We start from the raw sequence: 18,689 nt of genomic DNA, 5'->3' as shown, positions 1-18,689 counted from the left end.
ATGTTAGTGCATTATGGTAATCTTAGCACTTGGGAGACTGAAGCAGGAGGATGGCCGTGAGTCTGAGGCAAGTAGTCTTGGTTTGGTAATCTTAAACCCTTTCATCCAAATGTTTGCACCTGTGGAAATGCCATTACACTGACAATATATTTGTTTTCATTATCCTTAAATGATTCATTTTGATCTTTTGCATTCAGACTCTTACACCTTCGTGAACCAGTGGTACCCATGAATCTATATTCCCAGTTCCATTATTTTTCTTTTCAAAAAAGTTGTTATAATGGACTGTGTGAACACACATTCTTTTGGATCTGATAAGTATAACTTTTCTTGCTGAGTTAGAGATCGATCTACATTATCAATGTACTAATAGTTTTTAAAAGTAATTTCCCATTGCTAATATGCTGTTATGCTGTGTTATTTTTTTTTTTTGGTGTAAGAAAACACTGCAGTTATTCTTATAATTGTTGGTTTGGGCTCATTGTATTGAGGGGTTCAATCCACGACTGGCATCTTGATTTAGACCTATGGTGGCACCTTGTGAAATAGTGAAAAAGTCCATTTACCTCATGGCACGGGATACAGTAAAGAAAAAGAAAATTAAGAAACCAAGCCCCGACACCCTCGGATCCCGGCCTGCAGCAGCTCTCTGCTCCCAGACCCTGTGGGAGAGAGACCTCACCGACTGGTCAGGTGGGCACTCCTGAGGCTGCAGAGCGGAAGAGACCACCAACACGGCCCACCCCTGCCCACATCCCTGGCCCAAGAGGAAACTGTATAAGGCCTCTGGGCTCCCATGGGGGAGGGCCCAGGAGCGGCAGGACCCCTGCCTGAGACACCGCCGGAACCTGAAGGAAACAGACCAGATAAACAGTTCTCTGCACCCAAATCCCGTGGGAGGGAGAGCTAAACCTTCAGAGAGGCATGTAAGCCTGGGAAACCAGAAGAGACTGCTCTCTGCACATACATCTCAGACGCCAGAGGAAAACACCAAAGGCCATCTGGAACCCTGATGCACTGAAGCTCCTGGGAAGGGCGGCGCAGGTCTTCCTGGTTGCTGCCGCCACAGAGAGCCCGAGGGCAGCACCCCGCGAGCGAACTTGAACCTCAGGACCACAGGTAAGACCAACTTTTCTGCTGCAAGTGACCTGCCTGGTGAACTCAAGACACAGGCCCACAGGAACAGCTGAAGACCTGTAGAGAGGAAAAACTACACGCCCGAAAGCAGAACACTCTGTCCCCATAACTGACTGAAAGAGAGGAAAACAGGTCTACAGCACTCCTGACACACAGGCTTATAGGACAGTCTAGCCACTGTCAGAAATAGCAGAACAAAGTAACACTAGAGATAATCTGATGGCGAGAGGCAAGCTCAGGAACCCAAGCAACAGAAATCAAGACTACATGGCATCATCGGAGCCCAATTCTCCACCAAAACAAACATAGAATATCCAAACACACCAGAAAAGCAAGATCTAGTTTCAAAATCATATTTGATCATGATGCTGGAGGACTTCAAGAAAGAAGTGAAGAACTCCCTTAGAGAAACACAGGAAAACATTAATAAACAAGTAGAAGCCTACAGAAAGGAATCGCAAAAATCCCTGAAAGAATTCCAGGAAAACATAAATAAACAAGTAGAAGCCCATAGAGAAGAGACACAAAAATCCCTGAAAGAATTCCAGGAAAACACAATCAAACAGTTGAAGGAATTAAAAATGGAAATAGAAGCACTCAAGAAAGAACACATGGAAACAACCCTGGATATAGAAAACCAAAAGAAGAGACAAGGAGCTGTAGATACGAGCTTCACCAACAGAATACAAGAGATGGAAGAGAGAATCTCAGGAGCAGAAGATTCCATAGAAATCATTGACTCAACTGTCAAAGATAATGTAAAGCAGAAAAAGCTACTGGTCCAAAACATACAGGAAATCCAGGACTCAATGAGAAGATCAAACCTAAGGATAATAGGTATAGTAGAGAGTGAAGACTCCCAGCTCAAAGGACCAGTAAATATCTTCAACAAAATCATAGAAGAAAACTTCCCTAACCTAAAAAAAGAGATACCCATAGGCATACAAGAAGCCTACAGAACTCCAAATAGATTGGACCAGAAAAGAAACACCTCCCATCACAAAATAATCAAAACACCAAACGCACAAAATAAAGAAAGAATATTAAAAGCAGTAAGGGAAAAAGGTCAAGTAACATATAAAGGCAGACCTATCAGAATCACACCAGACTTCTTGCCAGAAACTATGAAAGCCAGAAGATCCTGGACAGATGTCATACAGACCCTAAGAGAACACAAATGCCAGCCCAGGTTACTGTATCCTGCAAAACTCTCAATTAACATAGATGGAGAAACCAAGATATTCCATGACAAACCAAATTTACACAATATCTTTCTACAAATCCAGCACTACAAAGGATAATAGATGGTAAAGCCCAACATAAGGAGGCAAGCTATACCCTAGAAGAAGCAAGAAACTAATCGTCTTGGCAACAAAACAAAGAGAATGAAAGCACACAAACATAACCTCACATCCAAATATGAATATAACGGGAAGCAATAATCACTATTCCTTAATATCTCTCAACACCAATGGCCTCAACTCCCCAATAAAAAGACATAGATTAACAAACTGGATACGCAACGAGGTCCCTGCATTCTGCTGCCTACAGGAAACACACCTCAGAGACAAAGACAGACACTACCTCAGAGTGAAAGGCTGGAAAACAACTTTCCAAGCAAATGGTCAGAAGAAGCAAGCTGGAGTAGCCATTCTAATATCAAATAAAATCAATTTTCAACTAAAAGTCATCAAAAAAGATAAGGAAAGACAGTTCATATTCATCAAAGGAAAAATCCACCAAGATGAACTCTCAATCCTAAATATCTATGCCCCAAATACAAGGGGACCTACATACGTAAAAGAAACCTTACTAAAGCTCAAAACACACATTGCACCTCACACAATAATAGTGTGAGATTTCAACACCCCACTCTCATCAATGGACAGATCATGGAAACACAAATTAAACAGAGATGTAGACAGACTTAGAGAAGTCATGAGCCAAATGGACTTAACGGATATTTATAGACCATTCTATCCTAAAGCAAAAGATATACCTTCTTCTCAGCTCCTCATGGTACTTTCTCCAAAATTGACCATATAATTGGTCAAAAAACGGGCCTCAACAGGTACAGAAAGATAGAAATAATCCCATGAGTGCTATCGGACCACCACGGCCTAAAACTGGTCTTCAATAACAATAAGGGAAGAATGCCCACATATACGTGGAAATTGAACAATGCTCTACTCAATGATAACCTGGTCAAGGAAGAAATAAAGAAAGAAATTAAAAACTTTTTAGAATTTAATGAAAATGAAGGTACAACATACCCAGACTTATGAGACACAATGAAAGCTGTGGTAAGAGGAAAACTCATAGCGCTGAGTGCCTGCAGAAAGAAACAGGAAAGAGCATATGTCAGCAGCTTGACAGCACAACTAAAAGCTCTAGAACAAAAAGAAGCAAATACACCCAGGAGGAGTAGAAGGCAGGAAATAATCAAACTCAGAGCTGAAATCAACCAAGTAGAAACAAAAAGGACCATAGAAAGAATCAACAGAACCTAAAGTTGGTTCTTTGAGAAAATCAACAAGATAGATAAACCCTTAGCCAGACTAAGGAGAGGACACAGAGAGTGCGTCCAAATTAAAAAAATCAAATGAAAAGGGAGACATAACTACAGATTCAGAGGAAATTCAAAAAATCATCAGATCTTACTATAAAAACCTATATTCAACAAAACTTGAAAATCTTCAGGAAATGGACAATTTCCTAGACAGATAGCAGGTACCGAAGTTAAATCAGGAACAGATAAACCAGTTAAACAACCCCATAACTCCTAAGGAAATAGAAGCAGTCATTAAAGGTCTCCCAACCAAAAGGAGCCCAGGTCCAGACGGGTTTAGTGCAGAATTCTATCAGACCTTCATAAAAAACCTCATACCAATATTATCCAAACTATTCCACAAAATTGAAACAGATGGATCACTACCGAATACCTTCTACAAAGCCACAATTACTCTTATACCTAAACCACACAAAGACACAACAAAGAAAGAGAACTTCAGACCAATTTCCCTTTTGAATATCTACGCAAAAATACTCAATAAAATTCTGGCAAACCGAATTCAAGAGCACATCAAAAAAAATCATCCACCATGATCAAGTAGTCTTCATCCCAGGCATGCAGGGATGGTTTAATATACGGAAAACCATCAACGTGATCCATTATATAAACAAACTGAAAGAACAGAACCACATGATCATTTCATTAGATGCTGAGAAAGCATTTGACAAAATTCAACACCCCTTCATGATAAAAGTCCTGGAAAGAATAGGAATTCAAGGCCCATACCTAAACATAGTAAAAGCCATATACAGCAAACCAGTTGCTAACATTAACCTAAATGGAGAGAAACTTGAAGCAATCCCACTAAAATCAGGGACTAGACAAGGCTGCCCACTCTCTCCCTACTTATTCAATATAGTTCTTGAAGTTCTAGCCAGAGCAATCAGACAACAAAAGGAGGTCAAGGGGATACAGATCAGAAAAGAAGAGGTCAAAATATCACTATTTGCAGATGATAAGATAGTATATTTAAGTGATCCCAAAAGTTCCACCAGAGAACTACTAAAGCTGATAAACAACTTCAGCAAAGTGGCTGGGTATAAAATTAACTCAAATAAATCAGTTGCCTTCCTCTATACAAAAGAGAAACAAGCTGAGAAAGAAATTAGGGAAACGACACCCTTCATAATAGACCCAAATAATATAAAGTACCTCGGTGTGACTTTAACCAAGCAAGTAAAAGATCTGTACAATAAGAACTTCAAGACACTGAGGAAAGAAATTGAAGAAGACCTCAGAAGATGGAAAGATCTCCCATGCTCATGGATTGGCAGGATTAATTTAGTAAAAATGGCCATTTTACCAAAAGCAATCTACAGATTCAATGCAATCCCCATCAAAATACCAATCCAATTCTTCAAAGAGTTAGACAGAACAATTTGCAAATTCATCTGGAATAACAAAAAACCCAGGATAGCTAAAGCTATCCTCAACAATAAAAGGACTTCAGGGGGAATCACTATCCCTGAACTCAAGCAATATTACAGAGCAATAGTGATAAAAACTGCATGGTATTGGTACAGAGACAGATAGGTAGACCAATGGAATAGAATTGAAGACCCAGAAATGAACCCACACACCTATGGTCACTTGATTTTTGACAAAGGAGCCAAAACCATCCAATGGAAAAAAGATAGCATTTTCAGCAAATGGTGCTGATTCAACTGGAGGACAACATGTAGAAGAAAGGAGATCGATCCATGCTTATCACCCTGTACAAAGCTTAAGTCCAAGTGGATCAAGGACCTCCACATCAAACCAGACACACTCAAACTAATAGAAGAAAAACTAGGGAAGCATCTGGAACACATGGGCACTGGAAAAAATTTCCTGAACAAAACACCAATGGCTTATGCTCTAAGATCAAGAATCGACAAATGGGATCTCAAAGAACTGCAAAGGTTCTGTAAGGCAAAGGACACTGTGGTTAGGACAAAACGGCAACCAACAGATTGGGAATAGATCTTTACCAATCCTACAACAGATAGAGGCCTTATATCCAAAATATACAAAGAACTCAAGAAGTTAGGCCGCAGGGAGACAAATAACTTTATTAAAAATGGGGTTCAGAGCTAAACAAAGAATTCACAGCTGAGGAATGCCGAATGGCTGAGAAACACCTAAAGAAATGTTCAACATCTTTAGTCATAAGGGAAATGCAAATCAAAACAACCCTGAGATTTCACCTCACACCATTGAGAATGGCTAAGATCAAAAGCTCAGGTGACAGCAGATGCTGGCGAGGATGTGGAGAAAGAGGAACACTCCTCCATTGTTGGTGGGATTGCAGACTGGTACAACCATTCTGGAAATCAGTCTGGAGGTTCCTCAGAAAATTGGACATTGAACTGCCTGAGGATCCAGCTATACCTCTCTTGGGCATATACCCAAAAGATGCCTCAACATATAAAAGAGACACGTGCTCCACTATGTTCATCGCAGCCTTATTTATAGTAGCCAGAAACTGGAAAGAACCCAGATGCCCTTCAACAGAGGAATGGATACAGAAAATGTGGTACATCTACACAATGGAATATTACTCAGCTATCAAAAACAACGAGTTTATGAAATTCGTAGGCAAATGGTTGGAACTGGAAAATATCATCCTGAGTGAGCTAACCCAATCACAGAAAGACATACATGGTATGCACTCATTGATAAGTGGCTATTAGCCCAAATGCTTGAATTACCCTAGATCCCTAGAACAAAGGAAACTCAAGACGGATGATCAAAATGTGAATGCTTCACTCCTTCTTTAAATGAGGAAAAAGAATACCCTTGGCAGGGAAGGGAGAGGCAAAGATTAAAACAGAGACTGAAGGAACACCCATTCAGAGCCTGCCCCACATGTGGCCCATGCATATACAGCCATCCAATTAGACAAGATGGATGAAGCAAAGTAGTGCAGACTGACAGGAGCCTGATGTAGATCGCTCCTGAGAGACACAGCCAGAATACAGCAAATACACAGGCGAATGCCAGCAGCAAACCACTGAACTGAGAATAGGACCCCCGTTGAAGGAATCAGAGAAAGAATTGGAAGAGCTTGAAGGGGCTCGAGACCCCATATGTACAACAATGCCAAGCAACCAGAGCTTCCAGGGACTAAGCCACTACCTAAAGACTATACATGGACTGACCCTGGACTCTGACCTCATTGGTAGCAATGAATATCCTAGTAAGAGCACCAGTGGAAGGGGAAGCCCTGGGTCCTGCTAAGACTGAACCCCCAGTGATCTAGACTGTGGGGGGGAGGGCGGCAATGGGGGGAGGGTTGGGAGGGGAATACCTATAAGGAAGGGGAGGGGGAGGGGGATGTTTGCCCGGATACCGGGAAAGGGAATAACACTCGAAATTTATGTAAGAAATACTCAAGTTAATAACAACAACAACAAAAAAAGAAATAAAAAGAAGAAACCAAGCCCCACAATCCCCTTTAACATAATCCTCCCCTCTGATTAGAAAACACCTTGTCTAAATCCACCACTTAAAGTTTCTACTACTTTTAACATTACCAAGTCTGAAAGCAACTTTTAAAACTGGGAACAACCTCAGATTGCAACTATAGCAGATACATAATAAATTGTTTATTTGTGCATTGCGTTGCAAGTCAATTGATTGATGGTGCCTTTGGCTGTTAAAAACAGTAGCAATAAATATTCACCTGCAATTAATTTAATACACATGGTTTTGTTATTCAGTTAAGTCTCTTGGAGTAGATTTTAGAGTCACATGGTAATGGTATGTTTAACTTTGTGGAAAAAGCTCATGGGTTCCCCAAAAGATATATAACATTTACCATTTCCATTTGTGCTTTGTAAGAATTCCATCTGCTCTATGTGGGTTCTTGTGTCAGTTTTATCAGTCTTTCCAGCTTTTCCTTTTCTGATACTTTTTAAAAATTGTATCCTTATCTCTATCTTAAAATTTGATTAGTACTGAGAATTAGGATTTTTGTGTGTTTATTGGCTATACATATTTTGCAAGCACAGTTATTGAAACCTTCTGTCTACATTTCTATAGTCTATCTAATGCCATATGTAATTTATTATTAACTGTATGTATTCTTTATACATATAAATAAGAGTTGATTATCTGAAGCAGAAATTTCTGGTTTCTTTGGAGACTCAGTTGTGCCATGCAATGATTTTCTGGAAACTGTCTTATGAAAGGTTGTTTTACTTAAGCAGACACATGGGAGGATACTTTGCTGAGAGCAGAGACAAGGTGTTTGGCTGCAAGCTTTTTAGATGTTTAGCTGGAGCAGATGCTTGAGAGAACACGTGATGTTTAGAAAGGGTATAAATAGAACCCAGCAGACAGTGGACGATGCTCTGTGGTACTAGTTGACATTTCCACGGTTTGCTGATGGTTGTTTGTTGTGACTTTGTAGGGAGAAATGCACCAAAGAACTTCTATTGGTTTTCCAGCAGCTTCTGGCTGCTTCTACCAACTCACGCCAATTGGCAGAGCCTCAAGGATTCTTCTAGATCGAACTGGCGTTGTTGATTCCTGAATGGTGTTTGTGAGTGAATCAAGCTGATGCTGCTGATTCCTGTGAACTGAACTGCTGATATCCTCACAACACAGACAGGATGTGCTCCGAAGAACTAGTTCTAAACTGGTCCACATCCTTTCCTGGCCTATTGATCTTCCTTTCCACTACCTCTGGTGGGTGGTGGACTAGAAGCAAGGTTAAAACATCTAAGTATACTTCAAGTAGATTTTACCAAAATATAAGTCTACAAGTATCAGTCTTACGTATTTAAGATATCAGTAATCACACACATTGTTATATGACATTTTGTCTCTTTTTTGATATTAATAAACATATATTCTTATATTTATTGTTATTTATTAGTCATTGCCTTTTTGGAGAGTATTTTAAACATTCTGTCTTACATATGATATGAAGTGTTGTCGCAAGATCTGTGTATTAAGTATTAAATGCCACGTCTAGTACTTTGAATGAGACTAGCCCCTTAAGATCATATGTTTGCATGACCAATACACAATTAATAAACTTTGAGAAGGATTAGGAAGTGTGGTCTTGTTTGGGTAGTTACTTTTTTTGAAGGAAGTGTGTTAATGGGGGTGGGCTTTGAGGTTTCAAAAGGCCATACCAACTCTAGTCTCCTCTCTCTCTCTCTCTCTCTCTCTCTCTCTCTGTCTCTCTGTCTCTCTCTGTCTCTGTCTCTGTCTCTCTCTCTCTCTCTCTCTCTCTCTGTGTGTGTGTGTGTGTGTGTGTGTGTGTGTGTGTGTGTGTGTGTGTATGTGTGTTTTGCCTACAGATCAGGAAGGAAAGCTTTCAGCCATGCTCCAGCACCGTGTCTGTCTGGTTTTTCTACATGGTGATTATGAACTAACTCTCTAAAACTCTAAGTCAATCTCCAATTAAAGGCTTCCTTTTATAAAGTGGTCTTGATCATGGTTTCTCTTCCCAGCAATAGAAACAGTAACTAAGACGCTTCCACAGTAGTATTCGGAGTTGAAGTCTTTGGGAAGTCATGAAGGTGTTGATCTCTTCAAGGGATTAGTCTGTTGATGGAGTCACAGTTTATTATACTATTGAAAAATGGGAGAAATCTTGGTAGGTTGGGCCTCCTGGCTTCAGGGAAGTGATTGGGAATTCCCCCTTTTTTTCTTTTTCTGCTTCCTGGTTACCATGAGCTTGGAAACTTCTTCCATCTACTACCTGTTCTTCAGCAGGAATTTCTGCCTCACCTCATGACCAGAAGCACTGAAACAAAATGAGCATGGTAGTATAACTTTAAATCATGTACTAAAATCAATGTAACTGTCCTTTAAATTGATTGAGTTCTTTTGGTATTTTTTTATTTGTAGTGAAACGCGATAATGATTAATAAAATAACTTTTCTTATTCACAGATCTGCAGACTTACAGCTACCTTCTCCATTTTCATGATTTTATATTTGCACCTACAGGATACCAAAAATGTCCCTAGTAATATCAAGTTTTTCTTGATTTTCATGTTTTTCTGTTTAAACTTATCTATCAACATCACTGAAAAAATATTCCAGGGATGGTGAGGTAATTCAGCAGGTAAAGGCTGGCGCTTGTCATTCTCCTTCACAACACAAGTTCAATCCCCAAGATAGGAAAGAAGCAACTACTTCAAGTTGTCCTGTGACCTGCACACACTTGTAGCATGATTTTACACACACACACACACACACTCACACACACACACACGTGTGTGGAAGGAAGCTGTATTTCTCTTCATTGTCATCAGCGTGATAAATAAGGAACTAGAATGTATGTATTTTGGATTTTTTAAATTCCACTGGTATATTTTGCTATTCTTAAAAAAGCACACTGTCTTAAGATACAGCTTTATGGATTTGGATATCTGATTGTGTGAAGTCCAGCATTGCTATATTTCTTCTTTTGTTACAAGAATTCCAATTTCCATAAAAGTATTTACTGAGAATTTTATTGGGATTACTTTTGTGGGAGACAAGTGCCATTATTATAGTAAAACAATACTACATTAATTGATTAATTATTTTGTATTTTCTGAAATAAAGTATAATTATTTATCCTAGACTGGCCTCGAACATGCTATACATGCCCTTTTGATCTCAAACATAACTTTTTCCTGTTTTAGCATTTTTAATGCTGAAAAATATAAATATGTATTGCTATATTCAGTCTTGGACTTTCACATTTTTATAGTTGTAGAATTTTGCGTATTGTTCCTTATGTTTGTTAGTAAGTGCTTGCTAGAATTTTTACATTTTAAAAATTTGTGTGTGTGTGTGTGTGTGTGTGTGTGTGTGTGTATGTGTGTGTGTGTTATAACATAGTTGTGGAGTAAGAGGATAATGTTAAGAAAGACAGTCGGTAGTCAGGGTTCCAGAATTGAACTCAGGGCATCAACACAGGGAGAAAGGACCCTTACTTGATAAGCCATCTTGCTTGCTCAATTTTCTTATTTTCAATGTCACTGCCAATGACACGTATTACTTTTTTTTTTACTACATCTGCTTTTGAATTAAATCAGTGCAAATAATTTTGTCTTGATTTACTTTTAAGACTGTGTTAAATGACCAAAGCATTCTACAAATGACATCTTTTTCTTTCCATAAGTGACAAGATGAATGGAAGAGGCTCTTCATTTTCTCTTAATGAGCACACCCATCAGGTCTACTGTGGGCAGAGAAAGCTCGTTCCTCCTCAGAATCAGCATGGTTTAAATAAATAAAATGTTATCATTTGATTGCTACTGGTACATGGAAATACACTTTTAAAAAGCTCAATCTTGGGTTGGGGATTTAGCTCAGTGGTAGAGCGCTTGCCTAGGAACCGCAAGGCCCTGGGTTCGGTCCCCAGCTCCTGAAAAACAAAACAAAACAAAACAAAACCAAAAAAAAGGCTCAATCTTAGAGTAGTACCAAATCATAAAGTGATGGGCTCATATTTGCTGCCTTGACTTCTGATAGAACCAGAAAAGCTTCTACTAGCCTTACTGTGCTTTCCCCTCTCTAGTCTCTTCTTTGTCGGTTTTAATTTTCATGGTCAAAAGAAGCAGGCAGAGATCCTGCTAATGCTATATGAGTCCAGTTTAGTTTTCTGCCAGCCCACAGTATCAAAGCAAATCCGTCATTTCTTCTACAGAAAACAGGAGTCACATTATCCTCTTGATATCATTAAAGCTTGGCACTTAATGTTCACTATGTTTCTGACCATAAACTTTAAATGGTCTTCTGTGGTTGTGGTGCTCTCCTCTCTTGGTCTGTGAGCAAACAATAGTTTGCTGTAGGTATCACCTTTATCATGAGGCAAAACTATCAGTTGAGAAATACAAAAGCTTTGAGGGGACTTTCCTTTACAAACATAGTGCAAAGGAGCCAATTCAAACACCCTTATCTAGCCAGGTGGTGGCTGCTTTATCATTTTATATATTTAAATTAAATTACATTTATTTGCAGTCTGGCCATTTGAGGCAAGATCTATTTTATAGTACTGGTTGACCCAGAGTCCACTTTCTATACTAGGCTGACCTTGAACTTGAAATCATCTTCTTTCTCTTTAGCTGAAATACTGGAAATGCTCAGCTACATTTACTTTATGGTAGTATCAAATATAAAAACTATATTATGAAGTACTCTTCACTAATTCCTCTTCCACTTATGGATTCTAGGTATCATATTCAGGTCAGTGTGATGTTCATATAAGAAGTGTAAATTGTCTATGTACTCAAAGACTGATCTTTTATTTGGGGTAAATATATTCAAAATCCTTTTTAGACATTTTAAATGTGCGATATATTATTGTTATTTATAGTGACTCTGCTGTGCAATAGCACAGCAAAACACATTGTTCACATCTAGCCATAGCTTAGTACCCACTGATTAACATCAATTCTCCCATGTTTCCTCTCTCCATCCTCTTGTAAGCACTGTTCTACTCTCAACATCTATGTGGTCCCTTACTTTACGTTCCATTTATGAGCAAAATTGCACAATATTTGTCTCTCTATGTCACACTTAATTCTCTCAACATAACAACCTCCACTTCTACTCATATTATTGCAAATGAGATGATTTCACTCTTCATTATTGTTGAATAGTATTCTATTCTTTATATGTGTCATTTTTCGTTATTTTGCTTTATCATTTTTCTTTATTATATTAGACACATAAGTTGCTTCAATTTTTGACTATTCTGAATAATGTTAGAGTAGGCAATATGCTGATTTTATTTCCTTTAAATAAGTACCTAGTAGTGTTTTGCTGTATCATGTGGTGTTTTTATTTATTTATTTTTAGGAACATCACTATTCTTTTTAACATCTATCCAATTGTATCAAGTTTCCATTCCTTATACCCTCTGAAAGCAGTTCCTTTTTCTCTGCGTTTTCACAATCAATTGTGTCTTTGTAATAACAGCAGTCCTCACTGGAGTGAAATCACATCGCATTGTGAGTTTGAGTGTGTGTGCAGACATCTTCAGATGCATATTCTTATGCGCTCAAGTGTGTGTGGAGGCAGGAGGTCAGTGTGGAGTGGCTTTCTTATTCCTCTCCACCTTATATTGAAAATGGGCTCTGTTCCTCAAATTAAAGCTTGCTGATTCAGCTAGAGTGCCTGGCAAGCCAGCCTCAGAGATTGTCCCATCTCTATCCAGCTCTGAGATTACAGGCACATGCTGCTATTTCCAACTTTTGTATGTGTGGGCTGATGACTGAAAACAGGTCCTCAGGCTTGCACTAAATGTACTTTGGCTACGTAGGTATCTCCCTACCCCTGCATTGTGATTTCTATTCCCTTGGTTTCTAGCTATACTATAATTTCAATTGGCACTATTATGGACTTCCTCTGTTTTTACGTGTTTTTCTTCTTTATCATTTTTGCTTCAGTTGAGTTTTGTTTTGTGTTTATTATACAACTAAGAGAAAGCTTTTGTTTTAAATTTTAGTTTAGTTTTTGTTGTGTGAGTCACTGTATGTATGTTTGCATATGCATGTTTGTGTGAGAGTGCACTAAGTTCAATATGGAAATTAGAGACTATTTCTTGGGAGTCAGTTCTCTCCTTGTATCTTGTGGGATCCAGGGAATAAATTCAGGTCATCTCATCTGTGTGCAAGTGTGTCTTCCTACTAAACTGCCTTACTGGCCCTAGGAAAAAATATTTTGACTGTCAGTAAAGTTAAAGTGAAAGGAACTTTACATTGATCTTAATGATCATAGTCTCTTATCAGTTCTCCTAATTCAGTATTAGATGGCAACCTGAGCCTAAGTTTTTCAGGAGTTTATTTCTAGTCTGTTGTCATTGTCCCATCACTAAAGAACCATTTAAGCCATGTATTTTTCACAAATTCTCTATTAGTATGTTGTTTAGTATCCATAAGTTGGAGATCTAAAACATATGGATCCTACAACCCAGTCACTGGGTTGAGGTAGTCCCAGATGCCTTGTTTACAGTTAACAGCCTGGGAAAAAGCACTCTAGAACTTTGCCCACATGTGTGTGAATCAATTTGGAGGCAACAATTCCAGGTTATATAGAGCCCATAGCAGCTATGTAAGTTATTTCTTTTTGTGTTCTTGTGATGAGAATAATGAAAGAAACGTCTTACGGAGGATATTTTTATTTGGACTTACATTTTCATGGCGATGGTAGGTTATCATGGCTATACTAGTGTGGTGGTGAGAACTAGTCTATTCCTGTTGGTAGGGGGCAGATATACACTTTAAAGCCTTGTCCTTAGTAACAGTCTTTTCCATGTGAGAGTCTACCGCTCGAAGATTACACAATATTTAATATATAATTACAGTCTGTGGAATAAGCATTTAAAGTTTGAGGCCATGGGTGGCAATTTAGATGAAAACAATAACTTTCTGTGACCCTCATAGGTCCAGTTAGTCTATCTTCAGGGATCACCATAATCTGAACAATTCCAACGTGGTTTACAAACAAGAAAAACTTTTTTGAGACTCACTGCAAACTCTTAGCTGCTAGCAGCCCCTATTTAAAAAAAATAAAGTTACACAGTTCCAACATACAGTAATGCAGAATAAATAGTCCAATTCTAAGAAGAAAGCATGGTGAAACAGAATAAAAGGTAGCAGAACAAACATTAAATCCCAAAGCTCCATGTATTACATTCAGAATACATGATAGCATTACTTGAGATTCAAGGGATTTGTGTTGTCCTGTCCAATGGCCCTGTCTCCTGCAACCCATAAATGCTTTCTTTTTGACCAATTCCCCTTACTGTCAACAGCTTGCCCTAATAGACATCCCATGCTCCTGATATCTCATCTCCATTGCAATTTAGGCTTCATCCTCAAAGCTTCATGTATCGCACTCTCTGAAGCAGTCTGTATGGAAACTAACCCTGCTTAGCCTCATAGAACTTTCTGTTTTTTTTTTATTTTTTTGCATAATGCATCAATAATTATGACTTTTGCATTCTGCCTTTGTGCAAAACTAGTGAAATATGGATAATTCTAGATTCTGTAGTCATCTAAGATATAGCCAGGTCTCTTTGAAACATATCTCTAGTGACTTCCAAATGCCTGAGTCCAGATCCAGAAATATACTTCTTTGACTAAACTTTTATTTTAGGATTATCATTCTTTTTGCTCTATCTTTTTCAAGCAAAATGCAGCAAGTTTTTCTTGGAAACATTGAGGGATGGGGTTGGTCTTTCCTTCGAGGTATATTTTTAATTACCACCAGTGGAAAATATATCACTCCTTTTCGATGGAGTTAATATCTTTAATATTTACAATGATTTGCCTACAGCTGATATATCTACAACAGCCATCAAAATTATTCCCTTACCACATTTTATTTTTTTCATATTTTTGCTTCCCCCTTTCCTTCTAATTTTCAGTGTAGATCCGGATGAACGTAGAGCAATAACCATATCACAGTCTGTTATGCTAACTTGGGACCCATCTCAAGGGGAGGCTACAAGGCCTGCCACTATTATTCATGCTATGGTGTATTTACAGACAGAAGCCTAGCATGGCTGTCTTCTGAGAGGCTCAACAAACAGCTGAGAGATTCAGATGAAAATACCTACCTCCAACCAATGGATCAAAGCAGGGGACCCCCTAAGTTTGAATTATGGAAAAGCTCAAGAAGCTGAGGAGGGTGACCCTAGAGGATAACCAGCAGTCTCAACTAATCTGGACCTCTGAGATCTCACAGTCACTGAGCCACCAACCAGGCAGCATACACTAGCTGGTCTAAGGCCTCTCAGACACATGTACAGCAGAGGACTGGGTGGTCTGGCCTCCGTGTGAAAAGACACTCCTAACCCTGGAGAGACTTGAGGCTCCATGGAAGTAGGGCATCCTCTTGATAACAGTAGGTAGGAGGACTGGGATGAGGAATTCTGGGAGGGGAACCACGGCAGAAGGCAATGTCTGGTCTGTAAAAAGTAAAAGTAATAAAATAAAAACAAAACAAAGGAAAAATTCTCCCCCCAGCAAATAACTTGATTCTTACTTTACAGTGTGCCTTCCTTGGATTTTCAGGTCCCAGACAACATGACAACATACTCTTTGTCAGAATGTACCAAGTATGCCTCTTAAACCAATCTCCAATATAGTATTTATTTCAATCTGAAACTTCACAAGTACTGTCTTTTTTTCTCTACATATCTACCAGAATTTTGGGTTTAAAGAAAAGCTCATTAAATAGAGATTAGCACAGTTGAGAGCTTCTCCAGCCCACCTGTCCAAACTCTTCATCATTCCGTCTACAAATCAGTTCCAAGAACAACATAATCCTATTTATCACACCAGTGCCCAACTTCTGATCCTGACTTTCTAAATTAGTTCATTTTGTGTTGCTGTAACCAAAATAGTTGACAGAGACAAACACCCTAATGGAGAAAGACTTATTTGGGCCTGTGGTGGCAAAAGGTATTTAAGAATCTATTTTCATTATTTTGAATTATAAATGTGTGTATAAGTGTGTGCAAGGGAGTATGAGTAAACTTGGATCCCATGGTATTGAATTCCTTGGAATGAGAGTTATAGGTGGTTGTTCATTACTCAGAGCCTCTCCAGCCCCAGAAAAGGGTATTTCAATTCACTGTGGCAGAGAATGCATAGAGCAGTACCGTCCTCGCCCATAGCAGCAGGATCATATGGAAAAGCATTTTTTCAGCGACTGTGAACCAGGCGATAAAACTGGAGCCTTACATCAGGGACAGACAGAATCTTTGAAGTCCGGTGTACTATAGTCTGCTTTTGGCAGCCAGCACCCACCTTTAAAAAAGCTTGACAGCCTTGAAAAGAGCAGCAACAACTGGAGACTGAACAGTCAGCATAAGAACCTGTAGGGTCAGTTCACATTCAGACAGTAACAGCTAACACCATCATCTGTACCTTAAAACAAGTCTTTCTTCCTGCCACACTTTAGAGCGATCCTCTGATTTCAGTTCATCTTGATGTGGCACCATCATACATACTCAGGCTTACACATCTTAACATTAACCCTTTCCTCTTTCTGGAGCCCAATGCAATCAATAATAAGCCTCTTGAATTTCCTTCCCCAGACTCTCTCTTTACTTCTTCTTTCTATTACCATGGTAAAATATTGGCTTTCTTTTCCTGCAGCATTTTACCAGGTTTTGAGCTACTTTTTTTTCAAATGGCCCCTTTCCATTCTTGTATTTCAAGCACTAAGTTTTGGGGCTATCGGGACGTATTAGTGGGGAAGTGCATGCACAGAGTGCATGGGGCCACAGCTTCTATTCTCGGCATCCTTCCCCTCTGAAGCACAGCCCCAAGGTCAATTTTCTCTTTTTCTAATGCATCCTAAGATGTATTAAATAACATTATTTATCCACTTAAAGCCTTCCACAAGAAGGCATTGACCCATTTCCCTATTTATTCCCTATCATGCTCTGCAAGGACATTTGCTTCTGTCAAATTGCATCAACTGCCATTTTCTGTATACATCCCAGGCTTTTCTTCTGGGTGTTGTGTTTGGGAATTTCCACTCTGTCACAAGAGCATCAGAGAGTAAGCTGTATCCTCGGCAGTAACAAAAATAACAGCTATCCTTAGGGATGCACAAGATATCCTGGCTCCAAGGCAGATCACATCATGTACTCTTCTGTTTTCCTCCCCCAGATTATTTATCCTTAAAATCAGGTCAAGCTGAACTGTGCCACTTCTTTGAAAGGAAAGCCACCTAACGAGGCCTTGAAATTTGGCAGGGAACCCAAGATTGAGAGGAGTGGCCCTTAACTTAGAGTCATGCAAAATTTTAATAATCTCCAGGTGGGAAAACATTGTCATCAGAATTGGGGAACCTTCCAGGGAGAATGTGTATAATCCAGCCAAGACTGGATTATAAGTGCGTGTTCAGGCTTCTAAATAGTAACATAATGTTGTGGTTCTCAACAAAATTACTTTAGTGTAATTTTAGTTTATGGGCTCTAAGGAAGAATCAAAAAGTCCAGTTTCAGTTCCAACTTGAGACCTGATCTGAAATGAGGACATGCGTTCTAAAGGTGTGTACTCTGTCAAACAGCGTTCCTTTGTCTTGCCATCATGTTGAGCTTCATTCTACCTACATCTCCTTTCTCCTAACACCATTCCCTGATTGAGGCCTCTGAAATCTTACTACTTCTCTTAAGGAGGACTGTCGCTAGTTATCATTGAGCATTTCATACATGTCTGATATGCACAAAGTATCTAAATTATCTAATGTTTACCTCACCCCTGGGCTAAATGTGCTTTTGTTTTTACACTTTTAAGTACCAGAAGCTCAAATACTGGAAAAGTTACTTGTTCACAGCTATATTGTTTAGAAAGTGATTGGGTTTTATAAAGTCTTGATCCTTAAAGGCGTTAAAAGAATAACCCCGCAGAACATGTTCCTGTTAAGCAGACGTGATTCTCCTGATAATTTAAATATAATCTATTTAAGCTATTCATTCTAAATTTTTTCTTAGCACCCCCCATGATTATTTTAGCTTTCCCTAAGTGGGCTTATTTTTAGTGCTGGGGAAGCTTATTGCTTCATTTGTGTGAAAAATTATTTTGAAAGAAAACTTCAAGGACAGAAATTTAAGTGGAAATTCTACATGGAAAAAAATTTCATCCTCAATGTTCCTCATACTGAAAGTCCTGTTGCTAGCTGGGCAGGGGCAGCACAGGTCTTTAATCTCAGCACTCAGGAGGCACAGGCAAGCAGATAGAAAAGCAAACAAACAAACAAAGAAACAAAGAAAATCCTCCTGTTGTATTCTTGAGCCATAATAAGCTAAATTCAATGTTGTTTCTTGATTTTGAAGGCTCTGAGGATTTGTAATATATAGATAGGTGTAGCATGTATCGGAGTATGGTACCTATATCTATCCACATGACTAGAAAATTTATTGCCAAAATTAAGCCTTAAAATGTGTATGTATCGTATGTTAAATGCTCTACTCTATGTTTTAAAAATAAAGATACAATAAATCTATAAATGATACAGAGAACCAT

At 38.8% G+C, this 18,689-nt stretch overlaps 1 long non-coding RNA gene across 3 annotated transcripts in view; it reads left to right on the top strand.

Moving 5' to 3' along the window:
- LOC147998332 (uncharacterized) overlaps positions 1 to 18,689 on the top strand; it is a 48,285-nt gene that overhangs the window by 7,016 nt on the left and 22,580 nt on the right. Inside the window, exon 1 of one of the 3 annotated variants that reach the window (XR_015646685.1) lies at positions 17,616 to 17,713. The exons of the other annotated variants lie outside the window; for them this stretch is intronic. This is a non-coding gene — a long non-coding RNA (uncharacterized LOC147998332). Of the gene's footprint in view, positions 1 to 17,615; positions 17,714 to 18,689 lie in introns of those variants that run through there. 3 annotated transcript variants of the gene reach the window in all.

The sequence above is a fragment of the Rattus norvegicus genome, chromosome X, assembly GCF_021556685.1.
Source record: "Rattus norvegicus strain SHRSP/BbbUtx chromosome X, alternate assembly SHRSP_T2T, whole genome shotgun sequence".
Taxonomy (NCBI): Eukaryota; Metazoa; Chordata; class Mammalia; order Rodentia; family Muridae; genus Rattus; species Rattus norvegicus.
This window is presented reverse-complemented; position numbering and strand designations above follow the sequence as displayed.